A 23966-nucleotide genomic window follows, 5' to 3' on the forward strand; every position below is an offset into this window, starting at 1 on the left:
CACATGGACTATGTTATAATCATACTGGTACCTGTGGAGTAATGACATGAGTGCATGTGTAATACACCTACATGAACTATGATGGAATTATGCTGGTACCTGAAGAGTAGTGGCTTGAGTGCATGTGTAATATACCACATGGACTATGATGGAATCATACTGGTATCTGTGGAGTAATAACTTGAGTGCAATTGTAATACACCACATGAAATGTGATATAATCATACAGGTATGTGTGGAGTCATGGCCTGAGTGCATGTGTAATATACCACATGGACTGTGATGGAATCATACTGGTACCTGTGGAGTAATGGCCTGAGTGCATGTGCAACACACCACATGGACTGTGATGGAAACATACTGGTACCTGTGGAGTAATAACCTGAGTGCATGTGCAATACATGACATGGAATGTGATATAATCGTACATGTACCTGTGGAGTAATGGCATGAGTGCATGTGTAATATAGCACATGGACTATGATGAAATCATACTGGTACCTGTAGAGTAGTGTTTTGAGTGCATGTGTAATACAGCACATGGACTTTGATGGATACATACTGTTACCTGTGGAGTAACGACTTGAATGCATGTGTAATACAACACATGGACTATGATATAATCATACTGGTACCTGTGAAGTACTGAACTAAGACCATGTGTAATACACTACATGGACAGTGATATAACCATACTGTTACCTATGGAATAATAACTTGAGTGCATGTATAAAACACCACCTGGACTATGTTGGATACACAGTGTTACCTGTAGAATAATGACCAGAGTGTATGTGTCATATACCACATAGACTAGGATGGAATCATACTGGTACCTGTGGAGTACTGGCCTGAGTGCATGTTTAATACACCAACTGGACTATGATGGAATCATACTGGTACCTGTGCAATAATGACTTGATACACTGTCCATGATTTCCAGGGACATCCCTGATTTTGACTCAAATTTTAACTCTGTCCCTCTTAATTCCTCCTAAAATGGATGAGTTTTGGAGGAAAGGTGATGAATTATGCTTAGTAAATAGGGACAATAATTAAGGGTTGTAGACGTCTTTAACTTCTAAACATGTAAATTAATTCACCTTCACTTTTTCGGTCAATGCCTCAGGCTAGTACTACTGATATTTTAAAAGTGTCCCTGATTTTTTCAGTATCTGTCCTTGATTCTGTTGACATTTCTCCCTGAGTGGTTGAGAGCTATGTTAAAAACACCACAAGGACAATGATGGAATCATACTATTACCTGTGGAGTAATAACTTGAGTTCATGTGTAATACACCACATGGACTGTGATGGAATCATACTGGTACCTTTGGAGTAATGTCTTGAGTGCATGTGTAATACACCATATGGACTATGATGGATACATACTGTTACCTGTGGAGTAACGAATTGAATGCATGTGCAATACAGCACATGGACTATGATATAATCATACTAGTACTTGTGCAGTACTGACCTGAGTGCATGTGTAATACACCACATGAACTGTGATATAATCATACTGGTACCTGTGGAGTAATAACTTGAGTGCATGTGTAAAACACCACATGAACTATTTTGGATACACAGTGGTACCTGTAGAATAACGACAAGAGTTTATGTTTCGTACACCACATAGACTAGGATGAAATCATACTGGTACCTAAGGAGTAATGACCTGAGTGCATGTTAAATACATCTACATGGACTATGATGTAATCATACTGGTGCCAATGGAGTAATGGCCTGAGTGCATGTGTAATACACCACATTGACTACGATGAAATCATACTGGTACCTGTGGAGTAATGGCCTGAGTGCATGAGTAATACACCACATGGACTATGATGGAAGCATACTAGTACCTGTGGTGTAATGACCTGAGTGCATGTGTAATACAAAACACAAAATACAACTTTACATTGAAACCCATTTTAACTAAAATACAATGGAATGAATTGAATTAAAGTAATATAGTTTATGAAAATGTAATTTAGTTATGAATTGGATGTAAGATGTTTGTATCAAAAAGTTGATTTCAGAAGTTTTTAATGGCATGAAGTTTTATTATTTATATTTGTCACATGATTTAGGCTGCAAGTCATGTGATTTTTTGGCTCCTATTTAAATGAATGTTTTTTAATGAAACCTGTATTAGTATTGACAAAGGGCTTGTAACCCGAAAGCTTTGCTGAATATAAAGGTGATATTTTCTCAGCGTATTTTGTGTTTTGGATTATTTTACAATGGACTTTCCAGCAGTTTGTGTTTGCAATCGCATGTGTAATACACCACATGGACTGTGATGGAATCATACTGGTACCTGTGGAGTAATGGCCTGAGTGCATGTGTAATACACTAGATGGACTGTGATGGAATCCTACTGGTACCTGTGGGGTAATGACCTGAGTCCATGTGTAGTACACTAAATGCACTGTGATGGAATCATACTGGTACCTGTGGAGTAATGGCCTGACTGCATGTGTAATACACCACATGGACTACGATGGAATCATTCTGGTACTTTTGGAGTAATGGCCTAAGTGCATGTGTAATACGCCACATGGACTATGATGGAATCATACTGGTACCTGTGGAGTAATGGCATTAGAGCATGTGTAATACACCACATGACTATGATGGAATCATACTAGCACCTGTGGAGTAATGACTTGGGTGCATGTGTAATACACTTACATGGACTATGACAGATTCATGCTAGTACCCGAAGAGTAATGGCTTGAGTGCATGTGTAATATACCACAAGGACTATGATGGAATCATACTGGTGCCTGTGGAGTAATAACATGAGTGCATGTATAATACACTTACATGGACTATGATGGAATCATGCTGGTAACTGAAGAGTAATGGCTTGAGTGCATGTGTAATATACCACATGGACTATGATGGAATCATACTGGTACCTGTGGAGTAATGCCTTGTGTGCATGTGTAATACACCACATGGACTGTGATAGGCTTATACTGGTACAGGTGGAGTAATGGCCTGAGTGCATGTGTCACGTACCACATAGACTGTGATGGAATTATACTGGCACAGGTGAAGTTATGGTCTGAGTATATGTGCAATACACCACATGGACTATGATGGAATCATACTGGTACCTGTGGAGTAATGACTTGAGTGCAAGTGTAATACACCACATGGACTGTGATATAATCATACAGGTATGTGTGGAGTAATGGCCTGAGTGCATGTGTAATACACCACATGGACTGTGATGGAATCATACTGGTACCTGTGGAGTAATTACCTTTCTTTCCACTCCACTAACTACCTTGATTATAGCAAGCTCAGATGCTCATAAACCTAGTACTTATTATACAGCAGGAACTTCTTATTGTAACATTTGTTAATGTCTGTTATGTACTTCACAGATAAAGATTCTAGTTGACTACTGATGTACTATGTTCTTCATCTGTAAATATGTTGTAAGTAAATGCTATGTTAAATTGTTAATCGCTATGTAATCCAATGTAACTACTGTCTGTTTATTTTAACTGTGGAGCTTTTCTCCCCGGGCCTCTGCTGAAAATGGACCTACGTCCAGTCAGACACTCCCTGTCAACAAATGTAAATAAATAAATAAATGGCCTGAGTGCATGTGTAACACACCACATGGACTGTGATGGAATCATACTGGTACCTGTGGAGTAATAACCTGAGTGCATGTGTAATACATGACATGGACGGTGATATAATCATACTAGTACCGGTGGAGTAATAGCATGAGTGCATGTGTAATACAGCACATGGACTATTATGAAATCATACTGGTACCTGTAGAGTAGTGTTTTCATTGCATGTGTAATACAGCACATGGACTTTGATGGATACGTACTGTTATCTGTGGAGTAACAACTTAAATGAATGTGTAATACAACACATGGACTATGATATAATCATACTGGTACCTGTGAAGTACTGAACTAAGTGCATGTGTAATACACTACAAGGACAGTGATATAACCATACTGTTACCTGTGGAGTAATAACTTGAGTGATTGTATAAAACACCACCTGGACTATGTTGGATACACAGTGTTACCTGTAGAATAATGACCAGGGTGTATGTGTCATACACCACATAGACTAGGATGGAATCATACAGATACCTGTGGAGTAATGACCTGAGTGCATGTGTAATACATCTACATGGACTATGATGAAATCATACTGGTACCTGTGGAGTACTGGCCTGAGTGCATGTGTAATACACCAACTGGACTCTGATAGAATCATACTGGTACCTGTGCAATAATGACTTGATACCTCTCAACTGTCCATGATTTCAGGGACGTCCCTGATTTTGACTCAAATTTTAACTCTGTCCCTCTTAATTCCTCCTAAAACGGATAAGTTTTGGAGGAAAGGTGATGAATTAAGCTTAGTAAACAGGTACAATAATTAAGGGGTGTAGACTTCTTTAACTTCTAAACATGTAAATTAATTCACCTTCACTTATTCGGTCAATGCCTCAGGTTAGTACTACTAATATTTTAAAAGTGTCCCTGATTTTCTCTGGATCTGTCCTTGATTCTGTTGACATTTCTCCCTGATTGGTTGAGAGCTATGTTAAAAACACCACATGGACAATGATGGAATCATACTGGCACCTCTGAAGTAATGACTTGAGTGCATCTGTAATACACCACATGGACTAAGACGGAATCACACTGGTACCTATGGAGTAATAACTTGAGTGCATGTGTAAAATACCACATGCACTATTTTGGATACACAGTGGTACCTGTAGAATAATGACTAGAGTTTATGTTTCATACACCACAAAGACTAGGATGGAATCATACTGGTACTTCTGGAGTAATGGCCTGAGTGCATGTGTAATTCAGCACACGGGTTATGGTGAAATCCTACTAGTACCTGTGGAGTAATGACTTTAGTGCTTGTGTAATGCACCACATGGACTGTGATGGAATCTTACTGGTACCTGTGGATTTATGACTTGAGTGCCTGTGTAATACACCACATGGACTATGATATAATGATACTGGTGCCTGTGTTGTAATGGCCTGAGTGCATGTGGAATACACCACATGGACTGTGATGGAATCATACTGATACCTGTGGAGTAATGACTTGACTGCATGAGTAATACAGCACATAGGCTATGATAGAATCATAACGACACCTGTGGAGTAATTGCCTGAGTGCATGTGATACACCACATGCACTATGATGGAATCATACTGGTGCCTGTGTAGTAATGACCTGAGTGCATGTGTAATTAACCACATGGACTGTGATGAACGCATACTGGTACCTGTGGAGTAATGACTTGACTGTATGGGTAATACATCACATAGGCTATGATACAATCATACCAATACCTGTGGAGTAATTGCCTGAGTGCATGTGATACACCATATGCACTATGATAGAATCATACTGGCACCTCTGGAGTAATGACTTCAGTGCATGTGTAATACACCACATGGACTACGATGGAATCATTCTGGTACCTGTAGAGTAATGGCTGTAGTGCATGTGTAGAACACCACATGCACTATGATAAAATCATACTGGTACCTGTGGAGTAATGACCTGAGTGCATGTGTAATACACCACATGGACTGTGATGGAATTATAGTGGTACCTGTGAAGTAATGGCCTGAGTCCATGTGTAATACACTAGATGAACTGTGATGGAATCCTACTGGTACCTGTGGGGTAATGACCTGAGTGCATGTGTAATACACTAAATGCACTGTGATGGAATCATACTGGTACCCGTGGAGTAATGGCCTGACTGCATGTGTAGTACACCACAAAGACTTTGATGGAATCATTCTGGTACTTGTGGAGTAATGGCTTAAGTGCATGTGTAATATGCCACATGGACTATGATGGAATCATACTGGTACCTGTGGAGTAATGGCATTACAGCATGTGTAATACACCACATGCACTATGATGGAATCATACTGGCACCTGTGGAGTAATGACATGAGTGCATGTGTGATGCACCTACATGGACTATGATGGAATCATGCTGGCACCTGAAGAGTAATGGCTTGAGTACATGTGTAATATACCACATGGACTATGATGCAATCATACTGTTACCTGTGGAGTAATGCCTTGTGTGCATGTGTAATACACCACATGGACTGTGATGGAATTATACTGGTACAGGTGAAGTTATGGCCTGAGTGCATGTGCTACACCACATGGACTATGATGGAATCATACTGGTACCTGTGGAGTAATGACTTGAGTGCAAGTGTAATACACCACAGGGACTGTGATATATTCATACAGGTATGTGTGGAGTAATGGCCTGAGTGCATGGGTAACACACCACATGGACTGTGATGGAATCATACTGGTACCTGTGGAGTAATAACCTGAGTGCATATGTAATACATGACATGGACTGTGATATAATCATACTAGTACCTGTGGAGTAATGGCATGAGTGCATGTGAAATACAGCATATGGACTATGATGAAATCATACTGGTCCCTATAGAGTAGTGTTTTGAGTGCATGTGTAATACAGCACATGGGCTTTGATGGATACGTACTGTTACCTGTGGAGTAATGACTTGAATGCATGTGTAATACAACACATGGACTATGATATAATCATACTGGTACCTGTGAAGTACTGAACTAAGAGCGTGTGTAATACACTACATGGAAAGTGATATAACCATACTGTTACCTGTGGAGTAATAACTTGAGTGCATGTATAAAACACCACCTGGACTATGTTGGAGATACAGTGTTACCTGTAGAATAATGACCAGAGTGTATGTGTCATATACCACATAAACTAGGATGGAATCATACTGATACCTGTGGAGTAATGACCTGAGTGCATGTGTAATACATCTCCATGGACTATGATGAAATCATACTGGTACCTGTGGAGTACTGGCCTGAGTGCATGTGTAATACACCAACTTCACTATGATGGAATCATACTGGTACCTGTGCAATAATGATTTGATACCTCTCAACTGTCCATGATTTTGGGGATGTCCCTGATTTTGACTTACATTTTAACTCTGTCCCTCTTAATTCCTCCTAAAACAGATGAGTTTTGGAGGAAAGGTGATGAATTAAGCTTAGTAAATAGGGACAATAATTAAGGGATGTAGACTTCTTTAACTTCTAAACATGTAAATTAATTCACCTTCACTTATTCGGTCAATGCTTCAGGTTAGTACTACTAATATTTTAAAAGTGTCCCTGATTTTCTCTGGATCTGTCATTGATTCTCTTGACATTTCTCCCTGATTGGTTGAGAGCTACGTTAAAAACACCACATGGACAATGATGGAATCATACTGGCACCTCTGGAGTAATGACTTGAGTGCATGTGTAATATACAACATGGAATAAGATGGAATCATACTGGTACCTGTGGAGTAATGACTTGAGTTCATGTGTAATACACCACATGGACTGTGATGGAATCATACTGGTACCTTTGGAGTAATGTCTTGAGTGCATGTGTACTACACCATATGGACTATGATAGATACATACTGTTACCTGTGGAGTAACGACTTGAATGCATGTGCAATACAGCACATGGACTATGATATAATCATACTAGTACCTGTGCAGTACTGACCTGAGTGCATGTGAAATACACCACATGAACTGTGATGAAATCATACCAGACTTGTGGAGTAATGACTTGACTGCATGGGTAATACATCACATAGGCTATGATAGAATCATACGGATACATGTGGAGTAATTGCATGAGTACATGTGATACACCATATGCACTATGATGGAATCATACTGGTACCTCTGGAGTAATGACTTGAGTGCTTGTGTAATACACCACATGGACTGCGATGGAATCATTCTGGTACCTGTAGAGTAATGGCCTGAGTGCATGAGTAGTACACCACATGGACTGTGATGGAAGCATACTGGTACCTGATGGGTAATGACCTGAGTGCATGTGTAATACACCACATAGACTGTGATGGAATCATACTGGTACCTGTGGAGTAATGGCCTGAGTGCATGTGTAATACACTAGATGGCCTGTGATGGAATCCTACTGGTACCTGTGGGGTAATGACCTGAGTGGATGTGTAATACACTAAATGCACTGTGATGGAATCATACTGGTAACTGTGGAGTAATGGCCTGACTGCATGTGTAGTACATCACATGGACTATGATGGAATCATTCTGGTACTTGTGGAGTAATGGCCTATGTGCATGTGTAATACGCCCCATGGACTATGATGGAATCATACTGGTACCTGTGGAGTAATGGCATTAGAGCATGTGTAATACACCACAAGCACTATGATGGAATCATACTGGCACCTGTGGAGTCATGACATGAGTGCATGTGTAATACACCTACATGGACTATGATGGAATTATGTTGGTACCTGAAGAGTAATGAATTGAGTGCATGTGTAATATACCACATGGACTATGATGGAATCATACTGGTACCTGTGGAGTAATGCCTTGTGTGCATGTGTAATACACCACATGGACTGTGACAGACTTATACTGGTACCTGTGGAGTAATGGCCTGAGTGCATGTGTAACGTACCACATGGACTGTGATGTAATTATACTGGTACAGGTGAAGTTATTGCCTGAGTGCATGTGCAATACACCACATGGACTATGATGGAATCATATTGGTACCTGTTGAGTAATGACTTGAGTGCAAGTGTAATACACCACATGGACTGTGATATAATCATACAGGGATGTGTGGAGTAATGGCCTGAGTGCATGTGTAACAGACCAAATGGACTGCGATGGAATCATACTGGTACCTGTGGAGTAATGGCCTGAGTGGATGTGTAACACACCACATGGACTGTGATGAAATCATACTGGTACCTGTGGAGTAATAACCTGAGTGCATGTGTAATGCATGACATGGACTGTGATATAATCATAGTAGCACCTGTGGAGTAATGGCATGAGTTCATGTGTAATACTACAGATGGACTATGATGAAATCATACTGGTACCTGTGAAGTACTGAACAAAGTGCACATGTAATACACTACATGGACAGTGATATAACCATACTGTTACCTGTGCAGTAATAACTTGAATGAATGTATAAAACACCACCTGGACTATGTTGGATACACAGTGCTACCTGTGAAATAATGACTAGAGTGTATGTGTCATACACCACATAGACTAGGATGGAATCATACTGATACCTGTGGAGTAATGACCTGAGTGCATGTGTAAAACATCTACATGGACTATGATGAAATCATACTGGTACCTTTGGAGTATTGGCCTGAGTGCATGTGTACTACACCAACTGGACTATGATGGAATCACACTGATTCCTGTGCAATAATGACTTGATACCTCTCAACTGTCCATGATTTCAGGGACATCCCTGATTTTGACTAAAATTTTAACTCTGTCCCTCTTAATTCCTCCTAAAACGGATGAGATTTGGAGGAAAGGTGATGAATTAAGCTTAGTAAATAGGGACAATAATTAGGGGTTGTAGACTTCTTTAACTTCTCAACATGTACATTAATTCACCTTCACTTATTCGGTCAATGCCTCAGGTTAGTACTACTAATATTTTAAAAGTTTCCTTGATTCTGTTGACATTTCTCGCTGATTGGTTGAGAGCTATGTTAAAAACACCACATGGACAATGATGGAATCATACTGGCACCTCTGGAGTAATGACTTGAGTGCATGTGTAATACACCACATGGACTAAAATGGAATCATACTTGTACCTATGGAGTAATGACTTGAGTTCATGTGTAATACACCACATGGACTGTGATGAAATCATACTGGTACCTTTGGAGTAATGTCTTGAGTGCATGTGTAATACACCATATGGACTATGATGGATACATACTGTTACCTGTGGAGTAACGACTTGAATGCATGTGCAATACAGAACATGGACTATGATATAATCATACTAGTACCTGTGCAGTACTGACCAGAGTGCATGTGTAACACACCACATGAACTGTGATATAATCATACTGGTACCTGTGGAGTAATAACTTGAGTGCATGTGTAAAACACCACATGAACTATTTTGGATACACAGTGGTACCTGTAGAATAATGACTAGAGTTTATGTTTCATACACCACATAGACTAGGATGGAATCATACAGGTACCTATGGTGTAATGGCCTGACTGCATGTGTAATACACCACATGGGCTATGGCAAAATCCTACTGGTACCTGTAGAGCAATGACCTGAGTGCTTGTGTAATACACCACATGGACTGTGATGGAATCTTACCGGTACCTGTGGATTAATGACTTGAGTGCCTGTGTAATACACCACATGGACTGTGATATAATCATACTGGTGCCTGGGTAGTAATGGTTGGAGTGCATGTGTAATACACCACATGGAATGTGATGGAATCATACTGGTACCTGTTGAGTAATGACTTGACTGCATGGGTAATACATCACATAGGCTATGATAGAATCATACCGGCACCTGTGGAGTAATTGCCTGCGTGCATGTGTTACATGACATGCACTGTGATGGAATCATACTGGTGCCTGTGTAGTAATGGTCAGAGTGCATGTGTAATACACCACATGGAATGTGATGGAATCATACTGGTACCTTTGGCGTAATAACCAGAGTGCATGTGTAATACACCACATGAACTGTGTTATAATCATACTGGTACCTGTGGAGTAATAACTTGAGTGCATGTGTAAAACACCACATGAACTATTTTGGATACACAGTGGTACCTGTAGAATAATGACTAGAGTTTATGTTTCATGCATCACATAGACTAGGATGGAATCATACAGGTACCTATGGTGTAATGGCCTGACTGCATGTGTAATACACCACATGGGCTATGGCAAAATCCTACTGGTACCTGTGGAGCAATGACTTGAGTGCTTGTGTAATACACCACATGGACTGTGATGGAATCTTACCGGTACCTGTTGATTAATGACTTGAGTGCCTGTGTAATACACCACATGGACTGTGATATAATCATACTGGTGCCTGGGTAGTAATGGTTGGAGTGCATGTGTAATACACCACATGGAATGTGATGGAATCATACTGGTACCTGTTGAGTAATGACTTGACTGCATGGGTAATACATCACATAGGCTATGATAGAATCATACCAGCACCTGTGGAGTAATTGCCTGCGTGCATGTGTTATACGACATGCACTGTGATGGAATCATACTGGTGCCTGTGGATTATTGGCCTGAGTGCATGTGTAATGCATTACATGGACTATGAAAGATACATACTGGTACATGTGGAGTAATGGCCTGACTGCATGTATAATACACCACATGGACTATGATGGAATCATACTGGTACCTGTGCAGTAATGACTTCAATGCATGTGTGTAATACACCACATGGACTATGATGGAATCACACTGGTACCTGTGGAGAAATGACTTGAGTGCATGTGTAATACTCCACATGGACTGTGATGGAGTCATACTGGTACCTCTGGAGTAATGACTTGAGCACATGTGTAATACACCACATGGACTATGATATAATCATACTGGTGCCTCTGAAGTAATGGCCTGAATGCATGTGTAATACACCACATAGATTATGATGGACACATACTCGTACCTGTTGAGTAAAGACTTGAGCGCATGTGTAATGCATCACATGGACATTGATATAGTCATACTGGAACCTGTGGGTATAGACCTGAGTGCATGTGTAATACACCACATGGATTGTGATATAATTATACCGGTACCTGTGGAGTAATGCCCTGAGTGCATGTGTAATACACCACACAGACTATGACAAAATCCTACTGGTACCTGTGGAGTAATGATTTGAGTGCTTGTGTAATACACCACATGGACTGTGATGGAATCTTACCAGTACCTGTGGAGTAATGACTTGAGTGCATGTGTAATACACCACATGGACTGTGATATAATCATACTGCTGCCTGTGTAGTAATTGTCGGAGTGCATGTGTAATACACCACATGGAATGTGATGGAATCATACTGGTACCTGGGGAGTAATGGCCTGAGTGCATGTGTAATACACCACATGGACTGTGATGGAATCATACTGGTACCTGTGGAGTAATTAACCTGAGTGCATGTGTAATACACCACATGAACTGTGATGGAATCATACTAGTAAATGTGGAGTAATGGCCTGAGTGCATGTGTAATACACCACATGGACTATGATGGAATCATACTGGTACCTGTGGAGTAATGGCCTTAGTGCATTTGTAATACACCACATGAACTATAATGGAATCATAATGGTACCTGTCCAATTGTGACTTGACACCTCTCAACTGTCCATGATTTCTAGGGACATCCCTGATTTTGACTTAAATTTAAACTCTGTCCCTCTTAATCCCTCCTAAAATGGATGACTTTTAGAGGAAAGGTGAAGAATTTAACTTAGTAAATACGGACAATAATAAGGGGATGTAGACTTATTTAACTTCAAAAGAAGTAAATTAATTCACCTTCTCTTATTCTGTCAATGTCTCAAGATAGTAGTACTAATATTTTAAACGTGTCCCTGATTGTCCCTGATTTTCTATGGATTTGTCCCTGATTCTGTAAACATTTGTACCTGATTGGTTGAGAGCTATGTTAAATACACCACATGGACAATGATGGAATCATACAGGCACCTCTGGAGTAATGACTTGAGTGCATGTGTAATACACCACATGGACTAGGATGGAATCATACTGGTAGCTGTGGAGTAATGGCCTGAGTGCATGTGTACTACACCACATGGACTATGACAGAATCATACTGGTACCTGTGGAGTAATGTCTTGACTGCATGTGTAATACACCACATGGACTATGATGGATACGTACTGTTACCTGTGGAGTAATGACTTGAATGCATGTGTAATACAACACATGGACTATGATATAATCATACTGGTACCTGTGTAGTGCTGACCTGAGAGCATGTGTAATACACTACATGGACTATGGTGGATATACAGTGGTACCTGTAGAATAATGACCAGAGTGTATGTGTCATACACCACATAGACTGGGATGAAATCATACTGGTACATGTGAAGTAATGACCTGAGTGCATGTGAAATACATCTACATGGACTATGATGTAATCATACTGATGCCTGAAGAGTAATGGCCTGAGTGCATGTGTAATACACCACATGGACTATGATGAAACCATACTGGTATCTGTAGAGTAATGGCCTGAGTGCATGAGTAATACACCAGATGGACTGTGATGGAAGCATAGTGGTACCTGTAGGGTAATGACCTCAGTGCATGTGTAAAACACCACATGGCTGTGATGGAATCATACTGGTACCTGTGGAGTAAAGGCTTGAGTGCATGTGTAATGCACTAAATGCACTGTGATGGAATTATACTGGTACCTGTGGAGTAATGGCCTGACTGCATGTGTAATACACCACATGGACTATGATGGAATCATACAGGTACCTGTGGAGTAATGGCATTAGAGCATGTGTAATACACCACATGGACTATGATGGAATCATACTGGCACCTGTGGAGTAATGACATGAGTTTATGTGTAATACACCTACATGGACTATGATGGAATCATGCTGGTACCTGAAGAGTAATGGCTTGAGTGCATGTGTAATATACCACATGGACTATGATGGAATCATACTGGTGCCTGTGGAGTAATGGCCTGAGTGCATGTGTAATACACCACATGGACTGTGATGAAATCATACTGGTACCTGTGGAGTAATGGCCTGAGTGCATGTGTAATACACCACATGAACTATGATATAATCATACTGGTACCTGTGGAGTAATAACTTGAGTGCATGTGTAAAAACACCACATGAACTATTTTGGATACACAGTGGTACCTGTAGAATAATGACTAGAGTTTATGTTTCATACACCACATAGACTAGGATGGAATCATACAGGTACCTATGGAGTAATGGCCTGAGTGCATGTGTAATACACACATGGGCTATGGCAAAATCCTACTGGTACCTGTGGAGTAATAACCTGAGTGCATGTGTAATGCATGACATGGACTGTGATATAATCATAGTAGCAACTGTGGAGTAATGACATGAGTTCATGTGTAATACTACAGATGGACTATGATGAAATCATACTGGTACCTGTGAAGTACTGAACAAAGTGCACATGTAATACACTACATGGACAGTGATATAACCATACTGTTACCTGTGCAGTAATAACTTGAGTGCATGTATAAAACACCACCTGGACTATGTTGGATACACAGTGCTACCTGTAGAATAATGACTAGAGTGTATGTGTCATACACCACATAGACTAGGATGGAATCATACTGATACCTGTGGAGTAATGACCTGAGTGCATGTGTAAAACATCTACATGGACTATGATGAAATCATACTTGTACCTTTGGAGTATTGGCCTGAGTGCATGTGTACTACACCAACTGGACTATGATGGAATCATACTGATTCCTGTGCAATAATGACTTGATACCTCTCAACTGTCCATGATTTCAGGGACATCCCTGATTTTGACTAAAATTTTAACTCTGTCCCTCTTAATTCCTCCTAAAACGGATGAGATTTGGAGGAAAGGTGATGAATTAAGCTTAGTAAATAGGGACAATAATTAGGGGTTGTAGACTTCTTTAACTTCTCAACATGTAAATTAATTCACCTTCACTTATTCGGTCAATGCCTCAGGTTAGTACTACTAATATTTTAAAAGATTCCTTGATTCTGTTGACATTTCTCGCTGATTGGTTGAGAGCTATGTTAAAAACACCACATGGACAATGATGGAATCATACTGGCACCTCTGGAGTAATGACTTGAGTGCATGTGTAATACACCACATGGACTAAAATGGAATCATACTTGTACCTATGGAGTAATGACTTGAGTTCATGTGTAATACACCACATGGACTGTGATGAAATCATACTGGTACCTTTGGAGTAATGTCTTGAGTGCATGTGTAATATGCCACATGGACTATGATGGAATCATACTGGTACCTGTGGAGTAATGGCATTACAGCATGTGTAATACACCACATGCACTATGATGGAATCATACTGGCACCTGTGGAGTAATGACATGAGTGCATGTGTGATGCACCTACATGGACTATGATGGAATCATGCTGGCACCTGAAGAGTAATGGCTTGAGTACATGTGTAATATACCACATGGACTATGATGCAATCATACTGTTACTTGTGGAGTAATGCCTTGTGTGCATGTGTAATACACCACATGGACTGTGATGGAATTATACTGGTACAGGTGAAGTTATGGCCTGAGTGCATGTGCTACACCACATGGACTATGATGGAATCATACTGGTACCTGTGGAGTAATGACTTGAGTGCAAGTGTAATACACCACATGGACTGTGATATAATCATACAGGTATGTGTGGAGTAATGGCCTGAGTGCATGGGTAACACACCACATGGACTGTGATGGAATCATACTGGTACCTGTGGAGTAATAACCTGAGTGCATATGTAATACATGACATGGACTGTGATATAATCATACTAGTACCTGTGGAGTAATGGCATGAGTGCATGTGAAATACAGCATATGGACTATGATGAAATCATACTGGTCCCTATAGAATAGTGTTTTGAGTGCATGTGTAATACAGCACATGGACTTTGATGGATACGTACTGTTACCTGTGGAGTAACGACTTGAATGCATGTGTAATACAACACATGGACTATGATATAATCATACTGGTACCTGTGAAGTACTGAACTAAGAGCATGTGTAATACACTACATGGAAAGTGATATAACCATACTGTTACCTGTGGAGTAATAACTTGAGTGCATGTATAAAACACCACCTGGACTATGTTGGAGACACAGTGTTACCTGTAGAATAATGACCAGAGTGTATGTGTCATATACCACATAAACTAGGATGGAATCATACTGATACCTGTGGAGTAATGACCTGAGTGCATGTGTAATACATCTCCATGGACTATGATGAAATCATACTGGTACCTGTGGAGTACTGGCCTGAGTGCATGTGTAATACACCAACTTCACTATGATGGAATCATACTGGTACCTGTGCAATAATGATTTGATACCTCTCAACTGTCCATGATTTTGGGGATGTCCCTGATTTTGACTTACATTTTAACTCTGTCCCTCTTAATTCCTCCTAAAACAGATGAGTTTTGGAGGAAAGGTGATGAATTAAGCTTAGTAAATAGGGACAATAATTAAGGGATGTAGACTTCTTTAACTTTTAAACATGTAAATTAATTCACCTTCACTTATTCGGTCAATGCTTCAGGTTAGTACTACTAATATTTTAAAAGTGTCCCTGATTTTCTCTGGATCTGTCATTGATTCTCTTGACATTTCTCCCTGATTGGTTGAGTGCTATGTTAAAAACACCACATGGACAATGATGGAATCATACTGGCACCTCTGGAGTAATGACTTGAGTGCATGTGTAATATACCACATGGAATAAGATGGAATCATACTGGTACCTGTGGAGTAATGACTTGAGTTCATGTGTAATACACCACATGGACTGTGATGGAATCATACTGGTACCTTTGGAGTAATGTCTTGAGTGCATGTGTACTACACCATATGGACTATGATAGATACATACTGTTACCTGTGGAGTAACGACTTGAATGCATGTGCAATACAGCACATGGACTATGATATAATCATAATAGTACCTGTGCAGTACTGACCTGAGTGCATGTGAAATACACCACATGAACTGTGATGAAATCATACCAGACCTGTGGAGTAATGACTTGACTGCATGGGTAATACATCACATAGGCTATGATAGAATCATACGGATACATGTGGAGTAATTGCATGAGTACATGTGATACACCATATGCACTATGATGGAATCATACTGGTACCTCTGGAGTAATGACTTGAGTGCATGTGTAATACACCACATGGACTGCGATGGAATCATTCTGGTACCTGTAGAGTAATGGCCTGAGTGCATGAGTAGTACACCACATGGACTGTGATGGAAGCATACTGGTACCTGATGGGTAATGACCTGAATGCATGTGTAATACACCACATAGACTGTGATGGAATCATACTGGTACCTGTGGAGTAATGGCCTGAGTGCATGTGTAATACACTAGATGGCCTGTGATGGAATCCTACTGGTACCTGTGGGGTAATGACCTGAGTGGATGTGTAATACACTAAATGCACTGTGATGGAATCATACTGGTACCTGTGGAGTAATGGCCTGACTGCATGTGTAGTACATCACATGGACTATGATGGAATCATTCTGGTACTTGTGGAGTAATGGCCTAAGTGCATGTGTAATACGCCCCATGGACTATGATGGAATCATACTGGTACCTGTGGAGTAATGGCATTAGAGCATGTGTAATACACCACAAGCACTATGATGGAATCATACTGGCACCTGTGGAGTCATGACATGAGTGCATGTGTAATACACCTACATGGACTATGATGGAATTATGCTGGTACCTGAAGAGTAATGAATTGAGTGCATGTGTAATATACCACATGGACTATGATGGAATCATACTGGTACCTGTGGAGTAATGCCTTGTGTGCATGTGTAATACACCACATGGACTGTGACAGACTTATACTGGTACCTGTGGAGTAATGGCCTGAGTGCATGTGTAACGTACCACATGGACTGTGATGTAATTATACTGGTACAGGTGAAGTTATTGCCTGAGTGCATGTGCAATACACCACATGGACTATGATGGAATCATATTGGTACCTGTTGAGTAATGACTTGAGTGCAAGTGTAATACACCACATGGACTGTGATATAATCATACAGGGATGTGTGGAGTAATGGCCTGAGTGCATGTGTAACAGACCAAATGGCCTGCGATGGAATCATACTGGTACCTGTGGAGTAATGGCCTGAGTGGATGTGTAACACACCACATGGACTGTGATGAAATCATACTGGTACCTGTGGAGTAATAACCTGAGTGCATGTGTAATGCATGACATGGACTGTGATATAATCATAGTAGCACCTGTGGAGTAATGGCATGAGTTCATGTGTAATACTACAGATGGACTATGATGAAATCATACTGGTACCTGTGAAGTACTGAACAAAGTGCACATGTAATACACTACATGGACAGTGATATAACCATACTGGTACCTGTTGAGTAATAACTTGAGTGCATGTGTAAAACACCACATGAACTATTTTGGATACACAGTGCTACCTGTAGAATAATGACTAGAGTTTATGTTTCATACACCACATAGACTAGGATGGAATCATACAGGTACCTATGGTGTAATGGCCTGACTGCATGTGTAATACACCACATGGGCTATGGCAAAATCCTACTGGTACCTGTGGAGCAATAACCTGAGTGCTTGTGTAATACACCACATGGACTGTGATGGAATCTTACCGGTACCTGTGGATTAATGACTTGAGTGCCTGTGTAATACACCACATGGACTGTGATATAATCATACTGGTGCCTGGGTAGTAATGGTTGGAGTGCATGTGTAATACACCACATGGAATGTGATGGAATCATACTGGTACCTGTTGAGTCATGACTTGACTGCATGGGTAATACATCACATAGGCTATGATAGAATCATACCGGCACCTGTGGAGTAATTGCCTGCGTGCATGTGTTACACGACATGCCCTGTGATGGAATCATACTGGTGCCTGTGTAGTAATGGTCAGAGTGCATGTGTAATACACCACATGGAATGTGATGGAATCATACTGGTACCTTTGGCGTAATAACCAGAGTGCATGTGTAATACACCACATGAACTGTGTTATAATCATACTGGTACCTGTGGAGTAATAACTTGAGTGCATGTGTAAAACACCACATGAACTATTTTGGATACACAGTGGCACCTGTAGAATAATGACTAGAGTTTATGTTTCATGCATCACATAGACTAGGATGGAATCATACAGGTACCTATGGTGTAATGGCCTGACTGCATGTGTAATACACCACATGGGCTATGGCAAAATCCTACTGTTACCTGTGGAGCAATGACTTGAGTGCTTGTATAATACACCACATGGACTGTGATGGAATCTTACCGGTACCTTTTGATTAATGACTTGAGTGCCTGTGTAATACACCACATGGACTGTGATATAATCATACTGGTGCCTGGGTAGTAATGGTTGGAGTGCATGTGTAATACACCACATGGAATGTGATGGAATCATACTGGTACCTGTTGAGTAATGACTTGACTGCATGGGTAATACATCACATAGGCTATGATAGAATCATACCAGCACCTGTGGAGTAATTGCCTGCGTGCATGTGTTATACGACATGCACTGTGATGGAATCATACTGGTGCCTGTGGATTATTGGCCTGAGTGCATGTGTAATGCATTACATGGACTATGAAAGATACATACTGGTACATGTGGAGTAATGGCCTGACTGTATGTATAATACACCACATGGACTATGATGGAATCATACTGGTACCTGTGCAGTAATGACTTCAATGCATGTGTGTAATACACCACATGGACTATGATGGAATCACACTGGTACCTGTGGAGAAATGACTTGAGTGCATGTGTAATACTCCACATGGACTGTGATGGAGTCATACTGGTACCTCTGGAGTAATGACTTGAGCACATGTGTAATACACCACATGGACTATGATGGAATCATACAGGTACCTGTGGAGTAATGGCATTAGAGCATGTGTAATACACCACATGGACTATGATGGAATCTTACCAGTACCTGTGGATTAATGACTTGAGTGCATGTGTAATACACCACACAGACTATGATAAAATCCTACTGGTGCCTGTAGAGTAATGACTTGAGTGCATGTGTAATACACCACATGGACTGTGATGGAATCTTACCAGTACCTGTGGATTAATGACTTGAGTGCATGTGTAATACACCACATGGACTGTGATATAATCATACTGCTGCCTGTGTAGTAATTGTCGGAGTGCATGTGTAATACACCACATGGAATGTGATGGAATCATACTGGTACCTGGGGAGTAATGGCCTGAGTGCATGTGCAATACACCACATGGACTGTGATGGAATCATACTGGTACCTGTGGAGTAATTAACCTGAGTGCATGTGTAATACACCACATGAACTGTGATGGAATCATACTAGTAAATGTGGAGTAATGGCCTGAGTGCATGTGTAATACACCACATGGACTATGATGGAATCATACTGGTACCTGTGGAGTAATGGCCTTAGTGCATTTGTAATACACCACATGAACTATAATGGAATCATAATGGTACCTGTCCAATTGTGACTTGACACCTCTCAACTGTCCATGATTTCTAGGGACATCCCTGATTTTGACTTAAATTTAAACTCTGTCCCTCTTAATCCCTCCTAAAATGGATGACTTTTAGAGGAAAGGTGAGGAATTAAACTTAGTAAATACGGACAATAATAAGGGGATGTAGACTTATTTAACTTCAAAAAAAGTAAATTAATTCACCTTCTCTTATTCTGTCAATGTCTCAAGATAGTAGTACTAATATTTTAAACGTGTCCCTGATTGTCCCTGATTTTCTATGGATTTGTCCCTGATTCTGTAAAGATTTGTACCTGATTGGTTGAGAGCTATGTTAAATACACCACATGGACAATGATGGAATCATACAGGCACCTCTGGAGTAATGACTTGAGTGCATGTGTAATACACCACATGGACTGGGATGGAATCATATTGGTAGCTGTGGAGTAATGGCCTGAGTGCATGTGTACTACACCACATGGACTATGATGGAATCATACTGGTACCTGTGGAGTAATGTCTTGACTGCATGTGTAATACACCACATGGATTATGATGGATATGTACTGTTAGCTGTGGAGTAATGACTTGAATGCATGTGTAATACAACACATGGACTATGATATAATCATACTGGTACCTGTGTAGTGCTGACCTGAGAGCATGTGTAATACACTACATGGACTATGGTGGATATACAGTGGTACCTGTAGAATAATGACCAGAGTGTATGTGTCATACACCACATAGACTAGGATGAAATCATACTGGTACATGTGAAGTAATGACTTGAGTGCATGTGAAATACATCTACATGGACTATGATGTAATCATACTGATGCCTGAAGAGTAATGGCCTGAGTGCATGTGTAATACACCACATGGACTATGATGAAACCATACTGGTACCTGGAGAGTAATGGCCTGAGTGCATGAGTAATACACCAGATGGACTGTGAAGGAAGCATACTGATACCTGTGGGGTAATGACCTCAGTGCACGTGTAAAACACCACATGGCTGTGATGGAATCATACTGGTACCTGTGGAGTAAAGGCCTGAGTGCACGTGTAATGCACTAAATGCACTGTGATGGAATTATACTGGTACCTGTGGAGTAATGGCCTGACTGCATGTGTAATACACCACATGGACTATGATGGAATCATACCGGTACCTGTGGAGTAATGGCATTAGAGCATGTGTAATACACCACATGGACTATGATGGAATCATACTGGCACCTCTGGAGTAATGACATGAGTTTATGTGTAATACACCTACATGGACTATGATGGAATCATGCTGGTACCTGAAGAGTAATGTCTTGAGTGCATGTGTAATATACCACATGGACTGTGATGAAATCATACTGGTACCTGTGAAGTAATGGCCTGAGTGCATGTGTAATACACCACATGAACTATGATATAATCATACTGGTACCTGTGGAGTAATAACTTGAGTGCATGTGTAAAACACCACATGAACTATTTTGGATACACAGTGGTACCTGTAGAATAATGACTAGAGTTTATGTTTCATACACCACATAGACTAGGATGGAATCATACAGGTACCTATGGAGTAATGGCCTGAGTGCATGTGTAATACACACATGGGCTATGGCGAAATCCTACTGGTACCTGTGGAGTAATGACTTGAGTGCTTGTGTAATACAACACATGGACTGTGATGGAATCTTACTGGTACCTGTGGATTAATGACTTGAGTGCCTGTGTAATACACCACATGGAATGTGATATAATCATACTGGTGCCTGTGTAGTAATGGTTGGAGTGCATGTGTAATACACCACATGGAATATGATGGAATCATACTGGTACCTGTGGAGTAATGACTTGACTGCATGGGTAATACATCACATAGGCTATGATAGAATCATACCGGCACCTGTGGAGTAATTGCCTGCGTGCATGTGTTACATGACATGCACTGTGATGGAATCATACTGGTGCCTTTGTAGTAATGGTTGGAGTGCATGTGTAATACACCACATGGAATGTGATGGAATCATACTGGTACCTTGGCGTAATAACCTGAGTGCATGTGTAGTACACCACATGGACTATGATGGAAACATACTGGTGCCTGTGGATTAATGGCCTGATTGCATGTGTAATGCACTACATGGACTATGAAAATACATACTGGTACATGTGGAGTAATGGCCTGACTGCATGTATAATACACCAAATGGACTATGATGGAATCATATTGGTACCTGTGCAGTAATGACCAAAGTGCATGTGTAATACACCACGTGGACTGTGATGGAATCCTACTGGTGCCTGTGGAGTAATGACTTGAGTGCATGTGTAATACACCACATGGAATGTGATGGAATCATGCGGTACCTGTGGCATAATGACCTGAGTGCAAGTGTAATACACCACATGGACTATGAAGGAATCATACTGGTACCCGTGGAGTAATAACGTGACTGCATGTAATACACCACATGGACTGTGATGCAATCATACTGGTACCTGTGGAGTAATGACTTGAGTGCATGGGTAATACATCACATGGGCTATGATGGAATCATACTGGTACCTGAGCAATAATGACTTCAATGCATGTGTGTAATACACCACGTGGACTATGATGGAATCACACTGGTACCTGTGGAGAAATGACATGAGTTTATGTGTAATACACCACATGGACTGTGATGGAATCATGCTGGTACCTGAAGAGTAATGGCTTGAGTGCATGTGTAATATACCACATGGACTATGATGGAATCATACTGGTGCCTGTGGAGTAATGGCCTGAGTGCATGTGTAATACACCGCATGGACTGTGATGAAATCATACTGGTACCTGTGAAGTAATGGCCTGAGTGCATGTGTAATACACCACATGAACTATGATATAATCATACTGGTACCTGTGGAGTAATAACTTGAGTGCATGTGTAAAAACACCACATGAACTATTTTGGATACACAGTGGTACCTGTAGAATAATGACTAGAGTTTATGTTTCATACACCACATAGACTAGGATGGAATCATACAGGTACCTATGGAGTAATGGCCTGAGTGCATGTGTAATACACACATGGGCTATGGCGAAATCCTACTGGTACCTGTGGAGTAATGACTCGAGTGCTTGTGTAATACAACACATGGACTGTGATGGAATCTTACTGGTACCTGTGGATTAATGACTTGAGTGCCTGTGTAATACACCACATGGAATGTGATATAATCATACTGGTGCCTGTGTAGTAATGGTTGGAGTGCATGTGTAATACACCACATGGAATATGATGGAATCATACTGGTACCTGTGGAGTAATGACTTGACTGCATGGGTAATACATCACATAGGCTATGATAGAATCATACGGCACCTGTGGAGTAATTGCCTCGTGCATGTGTTACATGACATGCACTGTGATGGAATCATACTGGTGCCTTTGTAGTAATGGTCGGAGTGCATGTGTAATACACCACATGGAATGTGATGGAATCATACTAGTACCTTTGGCGTAATAACCTGAGTGCATGTGTAGTACACCACATGGACTATGATGGAAACATACTGGTGCCTGTGGATTAATGG

The sequence above is a fragment of the Protopterus annectens genome, chromosome 8.part1, assembly GCF_019279795.1.
Source record: "Protopterus annectens isolate FY-2018-M chromosome 8.part1, PAN1.0, whole genome shotgun sequence".
Classification (NCBI taxonomy): Eukaryota; Metazoa; Chordata; order Ceratodontiformes; family Protopteridae; genus Protopterus; species Protopterus annectens.